The 7,851-nt window shown below is 37.6% G+C and overlaps 1 pseudogene; it reads right to left on the minus strand.

The window, feature by feature from the left end:
* Positions 1-3,768: 3,768 nt before the first annotated feature.
* LOC107421220 (3-ketoacyl-CoA synthase 11-like) lies at positions 3,769-5,296 on the minus strand (annotated as a pseudogene).
* Positions 5,297-7,851: the final 2,555 nt, after the last annotated feature.

Here is a 7,851-nt window from a genome sequence, read left to right on the forward strand (position 1 = left end):
GTAAAGGCCCAATCTGATTTGGTAGGATTTTTGAAATTATTTTGTATGCCATATTGCATAGGCTTATTAGGTGAATGTGGTTGAAAAAATAGATGGGCTTTATCTTGAGGACAAGAACTATAGTTGTTTTGTTGATGGCTGAGGGAATCCGCCCGGAAAGAAAGACGTTCTGGACCATTCTCGCAACTTCCCATCCCACTGTACTCCAATACCTTTCGTAGAATAAAGCTGGCATACCATTGGGTCTAGGAGCCTTGGTGGGGTTCATAGCCTTCAGCACTTTTAGGGATATCGAGCTCTGAAGGTAACGCTGTTATGGAGCTGTTGTCTCTGGTGGAAATCAAAGGTTGGATAAGGTCGGCCAGCACAGGGCAGGGCCTTACCTCTTCTTCCTTGTACAAATCAGTAAATTTCTTCACCAAGACCCTGCTGTAGCTTCCCTGCCGTCCAACCAAATTCCTTTATCATTTTTTATGGCTGCTATGAATGACCATCTGCGGTTGGCCATGGTAGCGGTATGAAAAAACTTAGAATTTTGATCCCCCACTTGGAGCCAAATCTCCCCCAATTTTTGTCGCCACAATAATTCCAATCTAAGGAGCCATTCAAAAAGCTCTCTTTGTAGTTCATTTTCTTGGGCAATGTTCAGTTCGAATGCATCCGAAGCTTGAAGAAAGGTAATTTGGTTCTCTATCTCTTTAATTCTTGTTTGGCAGTGACCAAATTTTTCTCTATTCCATTTTTTCAAGGCAGTGACCACTTCCTTCCTCTTCATTCTAGGTCTTATAAATCACTAATTCACATTTTGGGTCTCGAAACCAAGCTTTAAGGAATCTGAAAGGTCGCGGGTCTTGGCTGTGATCCAAAATGAGGTGGAGCATGATAGGGGCATGGTCCAAATTGGCTCATGTGAGATGAGTAACACCTGTATGAGCAAAAGTTGTAAGCGAGCCAGGATTAACAACCACTTTGTCCAACCTCTCCCTGATGTTTGCTTGTCCTTTTCTTCGATTACACCAGGTGAACTTGTTATCTGTGGATCCCAAATCAATGCCCCCTACTTCATTCATAAAGTTTCTTTGGAAAAAATTATGTTCAGCCGAAACACTCCTACCTCTCCCTTTTCTCCTCCTAGTCTAGAACATCATTGAAATCCCCTAAGCAAGCCCAATCATCACAACCGGATTAAATACACGCTAGTAGCTCTCTCCAAAAACCTCTTCTTAATGAGTGTTCAGTAGGGCAATGATAGCACCATAAGCTCCACCACATCCCTTGCTGATTCCTAACCTTAACTCCAATAATCTATTTAGAACTAAAAACAACCTCCCAGCCACATTCTTCCATCCAAAATAGAGCAATACTCTTACCCCTATTATGGGAATCCACAAGGTAACTATGATCAAATTTTAGTAATCTCATAATCCTATCCATTTTCATCTGGTTTGCCTTGGTCTCCATAAGAAAGACACCTAAAGGGAAGAGCTTCTAATGAGGCCATGAAGGCTTCAAACTATCAAGGTTCTTCCCAATCCTCAGCAGTTCCACGAGAGAAACTTCATTGATGGTTGGTTGGTTGGGGGAGGGGGGGGGGGGGCATGTTAAGGCATGCCTCCTCAGCCAATGATTTTCCATGAGATATTTCACTAACTTTCACACTGCCTTCATCTTTCTGGATTCTCCTTTTTGTCTAGTCCCCGCCTTCCAAATGAAGATTCCATCTAGCTTGTGAATGTACCTTCCTTCTAGCTTGCCCTTTGATCCCGATTCTGGGAGTGTCAGTTGAAAGTAAACTCGCACGATTACAAGGTGGGGAAAGCTCTTGTTCAGACTGGATGGAGTTTCACTCAAGTCTCACCTTGTCTTTGGTAGTTCTGGAACACGAAGTTCTTAAGCGGGGCTGAGAAGAGTCTCCCCTGCTACGCTTACTAACCTTTTATTTCTCTTCAAGCCCAAGGAAAGGGGCCTTCCTTTTAAAACCTAACCGAGTGCCCTTAGATGCAGACCTATTGGTTGAGTCTTCAGAACCTTTGGCCCACTTAGTCGACCCGTCTAGCCCAGCTTCAAGGCAGGACCAGATGTAAAACTTGCATTTGAATTTGAAATAAAGGGGTGCTCGAGAGGAAGTGTTTGATCTCTGTCTATCTGATCTCTGACATTCTCCACGTGTTCTGCAATGATTGGCTCCTTACAATAAGAAGTAGCCTCCTAAATTTCTTACTTTCCCCCTACGTTTCCACCAACTTGATCATGAGTCGACTCATTCTCTTTCTCCCCTCCCGTTGAATCATCATCTTTGCAGTCACCCACTGCTGCATCATAATCGCTATCATCACCGTTTTTAGGATCTGTGTTTGTATCTTTTGAAAAGGAGTCAAAGATTTCCCCATTCAGAATTTCGACTCTTCTAAAAAACATTCCTTTAGACACCATAGTGAAACAATTGGCTTCTGCTTGAAGCCACGAGCCATAGAGGTCTCCATTAGTGATCTGGTTTTGGGATATAGGATGTTTCCAATGAGCTTTCCCATGCTTGGTGCATCCAAAATTGTAACAAAATTCTACTAATCTTTCATAGCTGAACTGGATCACAACACCCATTTTTCCTATTTTCTATGGAAAACCGGTTAGAAGGGGGTTGCCTAATGTCTACCTCTACTCGAAGTCTCATGTATTTAGTTCCAAAAATATTCATGCGAGATGAGCGCTCACACTGTAACACTTCCTTGAACAGACCTTCGATTCATCGGGCATTCTCTTCGGTCATCTATTAGAGTGGGAGTCCATGAATCTAAACCCAAAATGTAGAGAGGCTAAAATCAATATCCCTCGATGCAGCCTCCGAACTCCATCCTCTAAGCACTAAATGAGACCCATTTATGGACCATGGCCTTTTCTGCCATATTAAATTTTGGTCCTCCACATATTTGAAAGAGAACAGAAAGATATTTTGATCTAGCTGTTCCACCCCCACCAGGTCTTATGTAAACCAATATCGCCTAATAATAACCTGAACCTTGTTCCTGCTGACCATCTTATCTAAGACAATTTTTCCTACCAGATATTGCTGTGTAGCTTTCTTTGCACTTACTTCATTTGTAATTAGTTGAAGTACTGGTAGCCTGAATATACTTTGTTGGATATTCGATTCCATACTTGGGTAACCAACTAGTAACCTTCACATCATGTGAACTAAGTTGCCACAGATGGAAAGGAAAAGATATACTCAGATATCCAGAGCTCCTATGTGAGGGAGAAGTTTTCCTTTGTTTGAATTTTTTTTTTAATTTTTTTTTTCATATAATGTTAAAATACCATTTTTTATAAAACTCAAACTTTTATAAAAGATGGACTTTTATACACTTTAATAAACACAAGCATTTATAAGAGATCAACGGGATTGAAGTTGAAGTTTGATTAAGAAGCATCAAGCTATTATTATTTTCAATGTTGAAAAGAACATGAGAATTACAAAGAGTTAGGCACCTCCTTATATCCTATACCAGAACAAATAAGTGATATACTAGACAGCTTTTTTATTTTTTTCTTTTTTTCTTTAAGTTAGGAAAGCCGCCTAACTACCATAATCTAACGCTAAACTACACTAAAAATAAAAAATCCTAAATTTCTTAGCTAGTATAGCACTGTGTCTAATAGGACAATTGATAAACACAGACCAAACCATTCTATTCTTCAAAACTTGACACAAAATAAACGAGCATTTTCTTGTTTCTAGCCGAAAAGCAAGATCTAGTAGAATAGTTTTGATCATGCCACCTTAAACATCAACCTAATGGCTAACTCTTTTGGTACATCTGTTGGAAATTGGTAGATCTCATCCAGCCATGTATTCTTCTCCCTCGCATGTTTCATAGTCCTTAGAGTCTCCAAACTGCACTGTTACATTTGAACTGAGAGCTAAATGCTATCTGCCATGCTCTGTCTCTCTTCTTCATACTCCACTTGGCTTTTGTATAAACCAATTCGTACTAAAGAGAGTTATTAGACTGTGAAGTGTCATCATTGATGTTTCCATATGCCAATCAGAAAGCTTTAAATTTTTGTCCAATTCATCCAAAATAGCTCTTCTTCTAGAATGAATACAGAAATGGTCAAAAGCTAATTTGAAATTTGGGAAGTAAGGCTTCACTACCATCTTAAATATTTATTTGCCAACCAGTATGGCCAGATCGAGTAATTGTTCAGACATTGGCAAGACAAGAGGACTGAAAGTCAGTGATGTTGGTCTTCAATGCATCCCCAGCTATTGCCATGACATATCCTTTGACAAAGACTCTAATCTTCCCTACTGTATCCTCTTGTTGGGTTACACAAGAGAAGCATTTGCTGTTAGCACCTTTTTGGATTCTAATAATAAGACCAATAGATACTTGGATCGACTTTTGTCAGACCACTTGTTAGAAAGTAAGATTACAACCCCTCCCATTCGAAACAAGCACTTTGAAACTAGCATTCCCAAGATACCAATTCAATGTAATATTTTCCATGCTAATTACCAATGCATATGAATTTAGGTGGACTTGGTGAAGACCCTTAGCGAAATCAATAGAGATCAAACTAGCACTACATCCCATGCCGCATAGATTATAAGTAAAAATATTCCCTGAAGTTTGTAATGATTGACAATCATAGTAGATCAAGATGGTGTTAAATTAAACAAGCTACAACTTGTAATCAAAATCCTGATATCTTTTGGTTTTACAGATGATTCCTCAAAGAGGGTATCAAGGGCACCAAACAATTCTACCTCAATTTATTTCCTTAACTCTGCCACACATGGATTAAAAGGGACCCTTATGAGGGGTTCAAGTAGATACGTGGATTCACTAGGCCCTAATCTCTCAAGAATGTTCCATAAGAACTCGAGTTTTTTAGCAATGAATGTCTCTATCAAATGAAACATGTCCATGAATATCTGCCTCGTGCATTTCTAAGCATATTCGGGCTTAAAACATGAGAAATCAACAAGGTAAACAGGATGGGTTGGGTGAGGAAATAAAGGTTCAATAGGAAGACTAAGAGAGTAGAGCAAAGGATAATGAAAATGAGACTAGATCTAAGATGGTCCCAAAGGTCATGGAGATCTTGAAGTGTGAATGTGGAAAGTTGTGCAGCTATAAGAAAAACAAGAGTTGATAGGAAAAGATACATTACATGGGTGATGAGGAAAAGGTAGCCAAGCTTTTACATATTTCAGTTTCATGGATTGCTTATAATCAGGAAGCTCTCTTAAGGACTGAGGAGCTAAAGGAGTGTCTGAATTGGACTCTAACATTTTGGTTGAATTTTCGAAGAGAAAATCAAATCACAATATGATAAAATTGATAAAGGGAAGAAACTTGGGTGATCTAAATGAACATATAGAAGCATTAAGTACTAATCTTTACCCTTGAAAATCGAAATAGGAATATATAAATTCTGGGCTATTTACAGTCACTTTTAAGTGGTTGAGTTGGAACTTGGAACATGATTTCATGGACTTATTGGACTGCGATTTTTGTTTTTGTATTCTCACAGGATCAATTATAAAGAGTATCTTAGAAAGAGCTTGATGAATAAAAAGGAAACAAGAGATCAGAATAAGAAACTTTCATAAATAGAGAAATCGACCATAAAGCTCAAAGAAACCCCAGCAAAATGTATGACTGTTCATTATGTTAAAAAAAAAAAAAAAAGAAGAAAAAGAAGAAGAATGACTAGTCATTTTCGCTTGAAATCAACCACACAGCTCAAATAAATCCTAGCAAAATGTATGACTCCTCATTATTTGGAGGGGGGGGGGGGACTTTCTAATGGAATTATACCAAAAGAAAAGTTTGAATTTACTTTCTTTTTTTTTTTTTAAAGTCTTTCCTAAATGAGATCTAGTTAAAGTTTCTTAATTAATAAAAAGCGGGAAGAGAGTATTACCAAATAAATAAATAAATAAATAAAATGGGGAAAGAAAACAAGGCTCAAGCAATGCATGTAAGAAACTGAAACTATGCAGTGCAACAGACCAAATGAGAAAATCTATTGAAAACCTAGGAAAACAAATGCCTTGTACTTGACTTGAAAACCCAATGGCAAATCAGTCATGTGTAGTGGACAAAGCGAAGCGGAGGGCGGAGAAATGAATTTTCAAATATGTTTTTAAGGCCCTGCTTTTATGGTGTTTGAGAATTGTTCATATTGTTTTGTGAGTTTCCTCTACTCCAATGATTTCAGTGAAGCTTAGTTGTTCAATAAAATTAGGTCTCTTAATTTATCCATCTTTTTTGGGATAATTACAAATACTCCTGTATGTTTCTTTTTGCATTTCATTTTCTTTTCACTTTATTAGCTTCTAATAGTCAAAAGAATGTCAAATTCCTTGATCAGTCTGAGGTCTAAATAAGCTTAGTTGTATAGAAAGAGATCCTGCATAATATAAAACATCTTTTTTTTTGTGGCTAAAATCTTAAATATCTTGTGTATTCTCCTTGTTGATTATGTATTGATTTATTTCCATAAATATATATTATTGCACTATATACTATTAATTTGTTAATCAGAAGGGCGAAGCCTTTTGCATCATACAGTCATTTCTCCTTTATGGTATTAATCCCTAACACTCTAGTAAGCTTTTCTTTTTAAATGGCCACCAGCGATTCTACTACTACTACTGCAAGATCTCTCTCCCCACGATCATCTTCTCCATCTCAACCGGATGATATGCTTATCAGTATCAATGTTGCCTCACAAGCTACCATTCACAACTACTCTCTTTGTGGCACTCCCAATGGTTTTCCCTTATCATTGGCTACAATCTTATGAGTTATATTGATCGATCTCATGACTGTCGCAATGATCCCAATATCTCTATATCCTACCTAACTCTAGAAAAATTGCATAAACTTTATCAATATCATTTACTTTGAAGTTTTGGCTTCGCTTCTATAACAACCTCCAAGCTTTCTTAACAAAACTTGCTGCAATGTATGCCAAACCATATCGGGGGTGTATAATGAGACTTTGTGAATCACTATGCCAAACCATCTCAGGGGTGTATAATGAGACTTCTTGAATCTCTCAGTAAGGACTCACAAAAAATTTCTTCTTATATGCAGAAGATTTAAACATAGGCATGCACTTGCCATGGCCATTGTGCCTCTAGGTGATGATGAGATCGTGTTTCATTTACTTAATTGTCTTGGGAACAATATAAAGAAATATCTGCTACCCCTTGAGCTCATGATACTCCTATCTTGTTTGCCAAATTACATAACAAGCTAGTTGACCATGACGTTATTCTGAAATGTACCATTCAGAGTTCCACCGTTTCTTCATGCCTATTACTACTAATTTTGCTAGCCATTATGGCTCTCAAAATTACAACTCTTCTTATCAAAATAGTGATGCACGTTCATCTTCTCAATTTTGTGGAAATAATCATGGTTCATACAACAATCCATCTAATTTCGACTCTGGATTGTCCTCTCAGTCTGGGTCCATGTCTATGTGAAATTCAACTAGTTCTTACCTTGTTTGTCAATTTATGGCATACGAAGACACAATGCTCATTGCTATGGGAAACTTCTTGCCATTATTCCCTGGTTGTCTCCTAGTCTAAATCCTCGTACCATCCATTCTTTGTCCTAACTCGTAGCCTCGACAACCATGGATTATTCTTGTTAAGTAATGACACTTTTATTGTCGTCATTACTTTCTTTTGATACTTAGTTTATGGAAATATTTATTTGGTTTATAACTAGCTTTTTTGCTAAAAAAAATTGATGTATTAGATAGCCAAAGTATGGTTTTTCTTATGGCAATATGATCGGGTTTAACTCAAAATTAGGTGAATTACAG

Source organism: Ziziphus jujuba, chromosome 5, assembly GCF_031755915.1.
Source record: "Ziziphus jujuba cultivar Dongzao chromosome 5, ASM3175591v1".
In the NCBI taxonomy this organism is placed as follows: domain Eukaryota; kingdom Viridiplantae; phylum Streptophyta; class Magnoliopsida; order Rosales; family Rhamnaceae; genus Ziziphus; species Ziziphus jujuba.